Raw genomic sequence first — 13221 nt, forward strand, 5'->3', positions numbered from 1 at the left:
TTTTTCTGGATAAGATGCCTGACAGGGACTGACTTGTCGAGGGGTTGCTAGCCAGAGGGTGCCAAAGGGTTAAATAGCTGGCCGTGTGCAGGGCAGGAGAATGGGGCGTGGGGCGTCTGTGTCAGGTGACTGACTGGGCTGGGAGGACGGGTCATTAAAGGACTGGCAGAAACCCACTGTGATGTTCCCCTGGGGTTATCTGGACTGGTGATCTGCTAGGTCACTCCAATCCTCGACACTGGGAGCCAGCCTTACCCTGCTCTGCTGTGAGAACCCCCACTCCTGCGTTCTTTTTTTTCCTGCTTAAGTAAAGGGCAATAGTGTGTTAGAACTTTCTGATGAGTCTGTCTGAGGTATGCATGCCTTATACATAAGGTCAGAAGGGACTATTGTAATCATCTAGTTTGACCACCTACATAGCCCATGCTATAAAACTCCCCTGAAATAATTACCAAAGCAAATCTCTTAGAAAGATATCCAATCTTGATTTAAAATTTGCCTGGGATGGAGAATCCACCATGAGCCTTGAAAAATTATTCCAATGGATAATTACTTCCACTGTTAAAAATGTATGCCTTCTTTCTGATCTGAATTTCTCTAGTTTCAACTTCTAGCCGTTGGATCATGTTATACCTTTCCCTGCTAGATTGAAGAGCTCATTGTTCAATATTTGTTCCCCTTGTAGGTACTTATCATCTGTCATTAAGTCACCCCTTAACCTTCTCCTTGGTAACCAAAGTATATTGAGTTCCCTGAGTCTTGCACTGTAAAGCCTGCGTTTTAATCCTTTAATCATCCTTGTGATGTTCTACATCTTATCTCGTGCCCCGCGAGAGAGTTAAACTGTAACGCTTGTGTTGTGTCTTCAGTGGGATTCTGGGAGAGGGTGTGTTTCAGATGCAGCGTAAGTTGAGGCGGGGTTGGACTGCATTGCAACTCTCAACAGGGGGTGCTAGATAAAGGATCAGGACCTCAAGAGCAGGCATAGGAAGCTCAAGAAGACAGGCAGTGCCTGGACTTCGTTCAGACTCTGGAGGCTTGAAATATGGAAGGCAGTTGCTGGGTCTCCCTACAGCAGTCTGGTGAGTGGCCAAGAGGGGGCGCTCAATCCGAGCTGTGACAGTTGCTTCCTAACAGGTTGTGTGGGTGTTGCTGCTTGTGCTGTCACAATCCAGGAGAGCGAGGAGAGGGGCTCTGGAAGGAGCTACCACTTTTTTCCCCAATAGTGTTCGACATTGCCCTTCCTGAATGATCCAAACAGCAACCCTGCATTCATCTGTTTTGCAAAACATACTGTTTTACTGCCCTAGACTGGGATTTTCAGACAGGCCTAAGGAAGTTAGGTGTCCAGCTCCTTTTACTCCTTTAGTCTCCTTTGAAAAATGCCACCCCAATGTCTTTTTTTTTCTGAAAAGATTGTGTTTGTCCTGTGAAGGATAGATAGATAGTGCTGCTCCCGGCGTAGAGAGGAGGAGTGGATGAGGCTGAGAAGCCAGTGGAAGGGGCTGGAGCCCAAAATAATTTAGATCAAATTAAAGCTTCTCATAAGTTTGTGCCATAACTTGTATCCTTTGAAGAAGCAAGACTGAGGCACAGTTTCTGGGTTGTTTTGATGGCAGCGAATTCCTGTGTGATGTTCAGGCCAAAAGAGTGTAACTGTTCGGGAAAGGGTTCGTTTTACGGAGTGCAGGGAGACATCTCCAGACCTCTGGGGATTATGTGCTGGAACATCTACCCTGAAAGGAAAATTGCCACTTGTTCTTCCAGCCACAGCCCTGGGAACTGTCACTCCGGAGCTCTGTTTACTGACCCTTTTCCTTCCTGCTCCATTGGATTTGTGAGTTGCTCAATTATTTATTTCTTCTCCGTGCTTCCCAACCGAGGAAGAGGGAGGGATATTGGAGAGCACAACCTATTCCCCCCGCCTCACCTGCACAAAGTTCAGAATTCCCTAACAGAAATGACAGCACTTGGGCCTGGTCTAAACATAAGGCAGTTTACCTCAACCTAATTATGTCAGTGTCCACACTGCAGCCTGTCCCGCTGACGAAAGTGCCCTACTACACCGATATTATAACTCCACGAGAAGCGGAGCACTTATGATGGTCTAGTTAAGGTGACGCAGTGTCTGTGCAAACACCTGTGTTACTTACATCGTCTGTTTGCTGTTTCGAGCCCGGCTACCCCGTTTCCCCACTCCCAGCCAGGCTGCTGCCCGGAGGCTCCCTGCTCCCCGTTCAGGGAGTCAAGAACCTAGGGCAGCTGGCCCCCACTCCCACTGGGGTTTGCAGGGCGGGGGAGGCAGCTGAGCTCCTGGAGGGGAGCTGCAGGGAACTGAGAGCTTTGGCTCTCAGCCTCCCACACTGCCCCTCTTTAGTCTGGGGAAGCTCTCCTGTTGAGGACATGCATCACCGACAGAAGGAGGATAATGTGGACATCAGCCACCACAGTAATTACTAACATAGGTCGACTTAGGGCTGTAGTGTAGACATGCCCTGAGAATGGGGCAAATCCCACGCCAGTCCGGAAGTGAAATTAATTTACAGAGAAACATTTAAAAAAGAAACAATCCCAAAGCTTTTTGTGCAGTTGAATTTATTTTTATTTTTGCAAAGCTCTTGGCATTCCCCAGGCAACAGAGGGACAGAGCTCTTTGCCCTCTGTTCCATCGAAAGACACCACAATCAACGAACAGCACAGTAATCAGTTAGAGTCGCAATCAGTCCGATTGATGATTCTCATGTAGCATTTGATTGGTCAGGAGAGGTGAGAGGCAGCAGCATGGGAAGCGTAATGGCAGGCAGCGTCGCCGGTTCAGCAAATCTGGTTCATCAGCGTGTCTCTTATTAATTTATCATTCCAGGGTCTGCAGGGACAGGGAGAGATGGCAAACAGCAATTACGGTCCCAGTAACCCACTGGGAATTAGACAAGTACCCTCCCCTATACCCTGAAGGAATTCCATCCCTTTCTATCCGCAGCCAGCTCGGTGCATTTTACATCAGTGCCCTTTGCAAACTGTGTTATTGATAGACTGGGAAAGGGAGTGAGAGAGGAGTTAGAGCCCTGCCGATCAGCTCCTCCCTCTGCCCCCAGCAGTGTGCAGCGGTGTGCAGGGGGTGCTGGGGGCGAGGGGGTAAGAGCGAGGGTGGGGCATGCTCGGGGGAAAGGGACAGAATGGGGCAGCAAGAGGTATGGCAGAGCAGCGGCTGGAAGAGGCGGGGAGGGGGCAGGAAGAGGCAGAGCGGGGGAGGGACCGTAGGGGAAGGTGTGGAGTGGGGGCAGGCCCTGGGGCAGAGCTGGGGGTTGAGCACCCCCCGGCACATTAGAAAGTCAGCACCTCAAACATTTAACAACAGTGTTTTTGCAAATGAAAAATAATTAAGATTTTCTGTTGAAAAACCAAAACAAGGCCTGGGCTATTTTTGAAACTAGAAGGAAAAGAAGAGCTGGAAGCTGTTTTATTGACTCTTATGACACATCCCGAGGAGAGATGAGGGTCTTTCCTGAACTCTCACTTAGGTTAGCAGGAGATTGAAAAGCACAATGGGCACTTCTGTACCCAGCACTGTAGGGGGCAGTGTCGTTTCACGGCTGGGTTACTGGACGTGATTTTAGTCAATTAATCAACAGCGTGCCATCAATGGTCAATGAGGGTCTGGCTGGAGAATCTTGCCTGCATGCTGGGGGTTCTACTGATCGCCATATTTGGGGTCGGGAATGAATTTTCCTCCAGGGTAGATTGGCAGAGGCCGTGGAGGTTTTTCGCCTTCCTCCGCAGCATGGGGCGGGGGTCGCTAGCTGGAGGATTCTCTGCGACTTGAAGTCCTTAAATCACAGGATTTGGGGACTTCAACAGCTAAGTCAAGGGAAAGGGGGTGGGTCAGCTTTTGTGGCCTGCATCATGTGGGAGGTCAGACTAGATGATCATACTGGTCCCTTCTGACCTTAAGGTCTATGAGTCTATGAGCTGCTGGTTGGGAAATGGGAGCCAGTGTGGTCTGGTTAAATGTATGTATATGAAATGTACCTATCTCATCGAACAGGAAGGGACCTTGAAGGATCATAAAGTCCAGCCCCCTGCCTTCACTAGCAGGACCAAGTACTGATTTTGCCCCAGATCTCTGGGTGGCTCTCTCAAGGATCAAACTTAAAAACCCTGACTTTAGCAAGCCAATACTCAAACCACTGGGCTGGGAGACAAGAGCTCTGGGACCTATTCTGGGCTCTGCTGCTGACTTTCCTGGTGACTTTAGCTGAGTCGCTTCCCTTTTTTGTGCCTTTCTTTCTTCTTCTCTTTGCCTTCCTTCAGTTAGTCTGATTGGTCACTGTTATTTGCACCAGAATCACTTTAAAGACTCTCAGAGTCAACTGCCTCTGGAGTATCTATGGACAGAGCAGGCAGGGCTCAACATGCCCCCAAACCGCTAGCCAGAAAAGGCAGGAGTGATTTAGTGCTGCTCTTTCTCCGATATCACTGAAATAATGCTGGTTTTGTGGCAGTGACTGAGCCAGGCAGCTCCTGGGGTGGGAAATTTCCCAGCTTCCTGGTCGATTTCCACCCTCCCTTCTATTGAAATATTTCCTAGATCCCCACGTGCTTCACTGGCTTGCATGTGAAGAAACCCCTTTTTCAAATGGGCTAAATTCTATTCTAATGTAAACTGGCATTTCTCTATTGATTTCAGTGGCGCAAGGCCAATTTACATCTGCTGGGGAGCAGCTCTCTGGTGTAGTTGAGACCATGTCTACGATTGTCCATGGGGATGCTATTATCCCTACTCCAGATGTGCAGATTGACAGCATTTGCAGCCAATCACAGCTCCCAGTGTGTATGATCCTACTATGCAGTGGTTCTTAACATGGGTATTAAGAACAGGTCCCACCGAATCCCCACAAAATGGTTACTTGTATAATAGAAGAATTGACACTGAAAAGAATATCTGGATTGATTCTGACACACACTTTGGAATTTAGACTCCCATTGCTTTGTCTTTTGCCCCAGTCCTTCCTGGCACATCTGTCCAGGCTATTCCAACTGACCACTGGCTCAGGGTTCAGGCTTGCTAAGAGCCACTGTGAGAACAGAAAACAGCCTGACAGCAAATCAGATTTGGAATACTCACCACAGGAAGGCTCTCAGCTACGTCCTCTGCAACCTGTAAGGAAAAAGCTGGGAGTTAGCCGATCCTACGCTTTCTCCAGTATCATCAAACTAGAGCTATTTCCCTCCCATTGTCCATAGGTTAACCACACCATGTCCACACCAGCAGCACCTTGTCAGTACAGCTATCCCAGTGTACTAGTGCACTTTTGTGGGTGTAGGTTATACTAGCGCATTATGAGCTAACTAATCTCTACAGGGAAAAGTGCCGTTTTGCTGCTATGACTGTGTCTAGACAAGGGGCTTTTGCCAGCACAGCCGTGTCAGCCGAATGCCGCGGAGGCAGGGAATATCAACTTCCTGCCGGGACCAGGGCTGGGGCCGGGGGGAGGAAGTGGGGACAGCGAGATCCTCAAAGGGCCGGGTGGGGGAGGGAGGAGAGTGAGCTTCTGTGCCCCCCCCAAAAAGGGGTCAAATGTAAATTCCCACGCATGCCCCTGCAAAGTGGCAAGTGATTCTTCAGATGGTTCTAAAGAACAGGCCCACGGAGATGGAACACACCGGCAACTAGTATTGGAGGGGAAATGAAGCTGCAAAAAACTTCTGGATTAACTCCTGCATTAACCCCTTTGGGATTTAGAAACCCATTGCTGTGTTTTTTCTCCCAATCCTTACACGTCTGTTCAGGCTATTCAAACTGACACTCCCTTCGGGCTTGGGCTTGCTAAGAGGTGCTGGGATAGTATAAAACAGCCTGACAACAAAGCAAATGTGATGACTCACCCCAAGAAGGCTTCTAGCTAGTCTCCCAGAGGCCTGCAAGGAAATTGCTGGGAGTTAATTGCTGCTGCTCTTTCTCTAATGGCATCAAACTTCCCTCCCATTGTCCATAGCTCAACCACACCCCGGCTACACGAGCAGCGCCGTGTCAGTATGGCGATCCCAGCCTACTACTGCAGTGTTGTCGGTCTAGCTTGTTCTAGCTGTCTCTGAGCAAAATGATCTCTATGGCAAATGCACGGTTATGCTGCTATGAATGTGTCTCCACTAGGGCCATTTTACAGCACAGCCATGTCAGTCAGAGGTCAAATACCTTCAGCCCCCAGAATGACACCGCTATGCCAGCAGAAGTCTGTAGTGTAGAGATGTCTCCAGACAGCTCTGTGATGGGCAACGTTCCCACTGCCCTTCTTTCCCTGTGCTGGGATTAACCTCCAGAGTTTGGCAGTTTCCTTACTGCTCAGGATAAGAATTTGAGCTGGTTGAAATTTTTACCAATGAATTTTTTTCTAGACTGACCTACCGAATAAGACACAGCACAGAATCTGATCCAATGATTCCTGTGTCTAGCCCATAACTTCTGTTCTATTTAGAGCATACCTTTTCTGAACAGATCCCATCTAGATTTAAAGACTTTCAGTGATTAAGGCCCTATCTCTATTACCATTTTTCTTGGCACAGCTGTGCCGCTGTAAGCTCTCTGGCGTAGATTGTGCTTCTTGTCTTTGGACTCCCCGGGCTCTCTCAGCTAGCCTAACCTCTGATCCCACCTCTAGAGGCCAATGGGCTTCCTATGTTTAATCTGATTGAAAGGCTAATCAAAAAGCCCCAAAGGAGAGTAAATTCTGAATACTCACAGACAAATCACCTTCATCGCTTAAATCAGCCTAGAAGAAAAAAAGTCTATTACTAAAACATTAATTCCTTGTTGCTGCTCTTTCTCTTTAGCAGAGAGTGTCTTTGGAGAGCACCAGCAGCAGGACTCAATGTGAATTTTTTTCTAGATGGACCTCCTGGGTGGGCTGGTGTCGGATGAGTGGGTGGCGTTGGGAAGACAGGCACGTGGGGCTTGTACTCACCATGCGGTTTCCTACCGGGTCTTCAGTGGCACCTCAGCAGCGGGGGGGGGCGGGGGTCTTCACTCGCTCCGGGTGAGGTACCTGCCACTGAACTGTCACCGAAAACCCAGAGCGAGTGAAGACCCCTCCCTGCCCCCCGCCGCCGAGAACCTGGTAGGGAACCAGTTCTTAGGATTTTGGGAGCTCATCACTGACCATATCTACATTACCACTTTTCTCGGCAAAATTTATTTCTCTCCGGGGTGTGAAAAATATACCCCCGTTAGTGACATAAGTTTTCCCAGCATAAACAGCAGTGTGCACAACGCTATGTTGGTGGGAGAGCATCTCCGACGGCTCGTTGGGAGTGGTTTCATTACATCGATGGGAGAGCTCTCTCCCATCGGCATAGAGCGGCTACACGAGAGATCTTACAGTGGCAGAGCTGCATCGGTACAGCCGTGCCCCTGTAAGGTCTCTGGCATAGACATAGCCAGAGACTCCACCACATCCTAGGTTAATGGTTCCAAAGGTTAATGAATATTGTTAAAATTAGCACCTTCTTTCTTGATTCAGTTTGTCTAGCTTCGGTTTTAGATTATTAGGTCTTTTCTTCCTTTCTTTGATTAAAGAGCAATCTCCCATCAGAATTTTTCCCCCCTGCAGTTACGTGTATACCAGGATCAAGTCACCTCTTAAGTGTCTCTGTGGTAAATTAAATAGATTGCGCTTCTTGTCTTTGGACTCCCCGGGCTCTCTCAGTTAGCCTAATCTCTGAGCCCCCCTCTGGAGGCCAATGGGCTTCCTATGTTTAATCTGATTGAAAGGTTAATCTAAAAGCTCCAAAGGGGAGTAAATTCTGAATACTCACAGACAAATCACCTTCATGGCTTAAATCAGCCTAGAAGAAAAAAAAATCTATTACTAAAACGTTAATTCCTTGTTGCTGCTCTTTCTCTGGGAGCAGTGAAATGAAAATGGTGTCCTGAAAGGAACTGGGCTCAAACGGCTGCTGGTTGGGAAATGGGAGCCAGTGTAGTCTGGTGAAAAGGGAGCTGGGCTGGGCTCTGCTGCTGACTTTCCTGGCGAGTTTAGGTGAGTCACTTCCTCTGTCTGTGCTTTTCTTTCTTCTCTTTGCCTTCCTTCATTTAGTCTGATCGGTTACAGCTAAATCAACTAGAATCACGTTACAGACTTTCAGAGTCAAGTGTCTTTGGAGAGCACCAGCAGCAAGGCTCAACGTGAATTTTTTTCTAGACTGACCTCCTGAGTGACACAGGACAGAGAATCTCAGCCAATGATTCCTGCGTCTAGCCCATAACTTCTGTTCTATTATGAGCATAACTTTCCTAAAGCTATCCCATCGAGATTTAAGGACTTTCGGTCACTAAGGCCATATCTACATTACCATTTACATCAGCAAAACTTACATTGCTCAGGGGTGCGAACAAAATACCCCTGTCAGTGGCTTACATTTCGCCAGTGTAAACAGTAGTGTGCACAGCGCTATGTTGGTGGGAGAGCTTGGACCCCCTGGACTCTCTCAGCTAACCTGACCTCTCAGCCCACCGCTGGAGGCCAATGGGCTTCCTATGTTTAATCTGATTGAAAGGCTAATCTAAAAGCTCCAAAGGGGAGTAAATTCTGAATACTCACAGAGAAATCACCTTCATGGCTCAAATCAGCCTAGAAGAAAAAAAGTCTATTACTAAAACATTAATTACTCGTTGCTGCTCTTTCTCTGGGAGCAGTGAAATGAAAATGATGTCCTGAAAGGAACTGGGCTCAAACGGCTGCTGGTTGGGAAATGGGAGCCAGTGTGGTCTTGTACAAAGGGAGCTGGGCTGGGAGACAAGAGCTCGGGGATCTGTTCTGGGCTCTGCTGCTGACTTTCCTGGTGACTTTGGGTGAGTCACTTCCCCTCTCTCTGCCTTTCTTTCTTCTCTTTGCCTTCCTTCATTTAGTCTGATAGGTCACTGTTAAATGCACCAGAATCACTTTACAGAGTCAGAGTCAACTGCTTCTGGAGTATTTATGGACAGAGCACCACCACCAGGGCTCAACTTTCCCCGAAACCGCTAGGCAGACAAAGGCAGGAGTTATTTAGTGCTGCTCTTTCTCCGATATCGTTGAAATCATACTAGTTTTGTGGCAGTGGCTGAGACGGGCATCTCCTGTGGCAGAAAATTTCTCAGCTCCCTGGTCGATTTCCGCTCTCCCTTCTATTGAAATATTTCCTACATCCCCACGTGCTTCACTGGTTTCTATGTGAGGAAACCCCTTTTTCAAATGGTGTGAATTCTATTCTAATGTAAACTGGCATTTCTCTATTGACTTCAGTGGCGCGAGGCCGATTTACATCTGCTGGGGAGCTGCTCGCTGGTGTGGTTGAGACCATGCATATGATTGTCCATGGTGATGCTATTATCCCCACTCCAGAATAAAAGGTCCCCAGTGAATCACAACTCCCAGTGAGTCTGACTCCGCTGAGAAGTGGTTCTTCTCACGGTTGTAGAGAACAGAGCCTAGAGAGGCCCAACAAACCGGCTACTGGGATAATGAGAAAACTGACGCTGCAAAGAACACCTTGATTAACTCTGACACCCCCCTCTGGAATATCCCCCTCTGACACCCTGTACTGAAATATCTCGTAGATGCCCCCACTTGCATGCTTCATTGTCTGCCATCTTAGGAAACACTTTTTCAAGTGGTCCCAATTCTATTCTGATATAAACTGCCACTACGCTATTGGCATCAGTGGAGAGAGGATGTCTTCCACATGCTGGAGACCTGCTCCAATGTATAGTTAATAGTGTGTTTGTTATTGTCCATGGTGATACTATTATCCCACGGCCCTGTGGAGCCAAATGCCGCGGAGGCAGGGAATATCAAATTCCTGCCGGGACCGGGGCTGGGGCCAAGTGGAGGGAGGGGGAGCAGGGAGATCCTACCAGGGCTGGGTGGGGGAGGGAGGAGAGTGAGCTTCTGTGCCCTCCAAAAAGGGGTCAAATTTAAATTCCCGCGCATGCTCCTGCAAAGTGGCAAGTGATTCTTCAGATGGTTCTAAAGAACAGGCCCACGGAGATGGAACACACCAGCAACTAGTATTAGAGGGGAAATGAAGCTGCAAAAAACTTCTGGATTAACTCCTGGATTAGCCCCTTTGGGATTTAGAAACCCATTGCTCTGTTTTTTGTCCCAATCCTTGCACATCTGTTCAGGCTATTCCAACTGATACTTCCTTTTGGTTTGGGCTTGCTAAGAGGTGCTGGGATAATATAAAACAGCCTGACAACAAAGCAAATGTGATTACTCACCCCAAGAAGGCTTCTACCTAGTCTCCCAGCTAGTCTCCCAGAGCCCTGCAAGGAAATTGCTGGGAGTTAATTGCTGCTGCTCTTTCTTCAATGGCATCAAAATTCCCGCCCATTGTCCATAGCTCAACCACACCCCGGCTACACGAGCAGCGCCGTGTCAGTATGGCGATCCCAGCGTACTACTGCAGTGTTGGTGTGTAGCTTATTCTAGCTGTCTCTGAGCAAAATGATCTCTATGGCAAATGCACGGTTATGCTGCTATGAATGTGTCTCCACTAGGGCCATTTTACAGCACAGCCATGTCAGTCAGAGGTCAAATATCTTCAGCCCCCAGAATGACACCACTATGCCAGCAGAAGTCTGTAGTGTAGAGATGTCTCCAGACAGCTCTGTGATGGGCAACGTTCCCACTGCCCTTCTTTCCCTGTGCTGGGATTAATCTCCGGAGTTTGGCAGTTTCCTTACTGCTCGGGATAAGAATTTGAGCTGGTTGAAATTTTTACCAATGAATTTTTTTCTAGACTGACCTACCGAATAAGACACAGCACAGAATCTCAGCCAATGATTCCTGCATCTCGCCCTAACTTCTGTTCTATTTAGAGCATACCTTTTCTGAACAGATCCCATCTAGATTTAAAGACTTTCAGTGATTAAGGCCCTATCTCTATTGCCATTTTTCTTGGCCCAGCTGTGCCGCTGTAAGCTCTCTGGCGTAGATTGCGCTTCTTGTCTTTGGACTCCCCGGGCTCTCTCAGCTAGCCTAACCTCTGAGCCCACCTCTGGAGGTCAATGGCCTTCCTCTGTTTAATCTGATTGAAAGGTCCCAAACTAATGTAAAAGTCCCAAAAGGAGAATAAATTCTGAATACTCATAGACAAATCACCTTCATTGCTTAAATCAGCCTAGAAGGAAAAAAAAACTATTACTAAAACATTAATTCCTTGTTGCTGCTCTTTCTCTGGGAGCAGTGAAATGAAAATGATGTCCTGAAAGGAACTGGACTCAAACGTCTGCTGGTTGGGAAATGGGAGCCAGTGTGGTCTTGTACAAAGGGAGCTGGGCTGGGAGACAAGAGCTCGGGGATCTGTTCTGGGCTCTGCTGCTGACTTTCTCTGTGACTTTAGGTGAGTTCCTTCCCCTCTCTGTGCCTTCCTTTCTTCTCTTTGCCTTCCTTCAGTTAGTCTGATAGGTCATTGTTAAATGCACCAGAATCACTTTACAGACACTCAGAGTCAACTGTCTTTGCAGAGCACTACGAGCAGGGCTCAACATGCCCCCAAACCGCTAGGCAGGCAAAGGCAGGAGTTATTTAGTGCTGCTCTTTCCCCGATATTGTTGAAATCACACTACTTTCATGGCAGTGGCTCAGCCAGGCAACTCCTGGCATGGGAAATTTCCCGGCTCCCTGGTCGATTTCCGCCCTCCCTCCTATTGAAATATTTCCTAGATCCCCATATGCTTCACTAAAAGAAGAACAGGAGTACTTGTGGCACCTTAGAGACTAACAAATTTATTAGAGCATAAGCTTTCGTGGACTACAGCCCACTTCTTCGGATGCATATAGAATGGAACATATATTGAGGAGATATATATACACACATACAGAGAGCATGAACAGGTGGGAGTTGTCTTACCAACTCTGAGAGGCCAATTAATTAAGAGAAAAAAAACATTTGAAGTGATAATCAAGCTAGCCCAATACAGGCAGTTTGATAAGAAGTGTGAGAATACTTACAAGGGGAGATAGATTCAATGTTTGTAATGGTTCACTGGTTTCTATGTGAGGAAACCCCTTTTTTCAAATGGGCTAAATTCTATTCTGGAGTAAACTGGCATTTCTCTATTGACTTCAGTGACGTGAGGCCGATTTACATCTGCTGGGGAGCTGCCCCCTAGTGTAGTTGAGACCATGTCTATGATTGTCTGTGGTGATGCTATTATCCCCACTCCAGATGTGCAGAATGAGAGGATTCCCAGTGAATCACAGCTGCCCGTGTGTCTGACTGACTGAGAAGTGGTTCTTACCATGGCGGTAAAGAACCCAGCCCACAGAGAACCAACAAACCGGCTATTGGGATAATGGGAGAACTGACACTGCAAAGAACACCTGGATTAACTCTGACACCCGCCTCTGGGATTTAGAAGCCCATTGCTCTGTCTTTTGCCTTAATCCTTTCACATCTGTCTGGGCTTTTCCGGCTGACCACTCCGCTCATAGTTGGGGCTTGAGAAGAGGTTCTACAATAATATAGGAAGTGAGACCGCCTGACAGCAAAGCAACTTTGAATACTCACCCTTGGTACTCTTCCAGATAAGCTACCAGATAAGCTCCCAGAAGCCTGCAAGGAAATTGCTCTGAGTTACTTGATCCTGCACTTTCTTATTCCTTGATTTTAGCAAAGCTTTTGATACGGTCCCTTCCAACCCTGATATTCTATGATTCTATGATACATTCATCCAGAGTCGCAGAACTCTGCAAAGAACACCTGGACTAACTGTGACTCCCCCCAGGGGATTTAGAAGCCCATTGCTCTGTCTTTTGCCTTAATACTTCCACATCTGTCTGGGCTTTTCCGGCTGACCACTGCGCTCATAGTTGGGGCTTGAGAAGAGGTTCTGCGATAATATAAGAAGTGAGACAGCCTGACAGCAAAGCAACTTTGAATACTCACCACTGGGACTCTTCCAGATACGCTCCCAGAAGCCTGCAAGAAAATTGCTGTGTGTTATTTCATCCTGCGCTTTCTCCAATACCATCAACATGTAACGGATTCCCTCACATTGTCCATAGCTGAACCACACCATGGCTACACTAGGAGCACCTTGTCAGTACAGCTATCCTGGTGCATTGTTATCGCTGCAGCTTATTCTAGTCCCCCCTGAGCAAAATAAGCTATGCAAGCAACAGCACAGTTTTGCTGCTATAACTGTGTCTACACTAGTGGCTTTTGCTTGCACAGCCA

At 47.7% G+C, this 13221-nt stretch overlaps 2 long non-coding RNA genes across 2 annotated transcripts in view; both read right to left on the reverse strand.

Moving 5' to 3' along the window:
- The window catches only part of LOC135976848 (uncharacterized), a 1653704-nt gene that overhangs the window by 526358 nt on the left and 1114125 nt on the right, over window positions 1-13221 (reverse strand). The gene's annotated exons all lie outside the window — the stretch shown is intronic.
- LOC135976916 (uncharacterized) lies at window positions 2595-5965 on the reverse strand. The gene is made up of 3 exons (XR_010594175.1): window positions 5887-5965; window positions 5126-5158; window positions 2595-2866 (listed from the first exon to the last, which is right to left on the reverse strand). It is a non-coding gene; the product is annotated as an uncharacterized LOC135976916 (long non-coding RNA).

This window comes from Chrysemys picta, chromosome 20, assembly GCF_011386835.1.
Source record: "Chrysemys picta bellii isolate R12L10 chromosome 20, ASM1138683v2, whole genome shotgun sequence".
In the NCBI taxonomy this organism is placed as follows: Eukaryota; Metazoa; Chordata; order Testudines; family Emydidae; genus Chrysemys; species Chrysemys picta.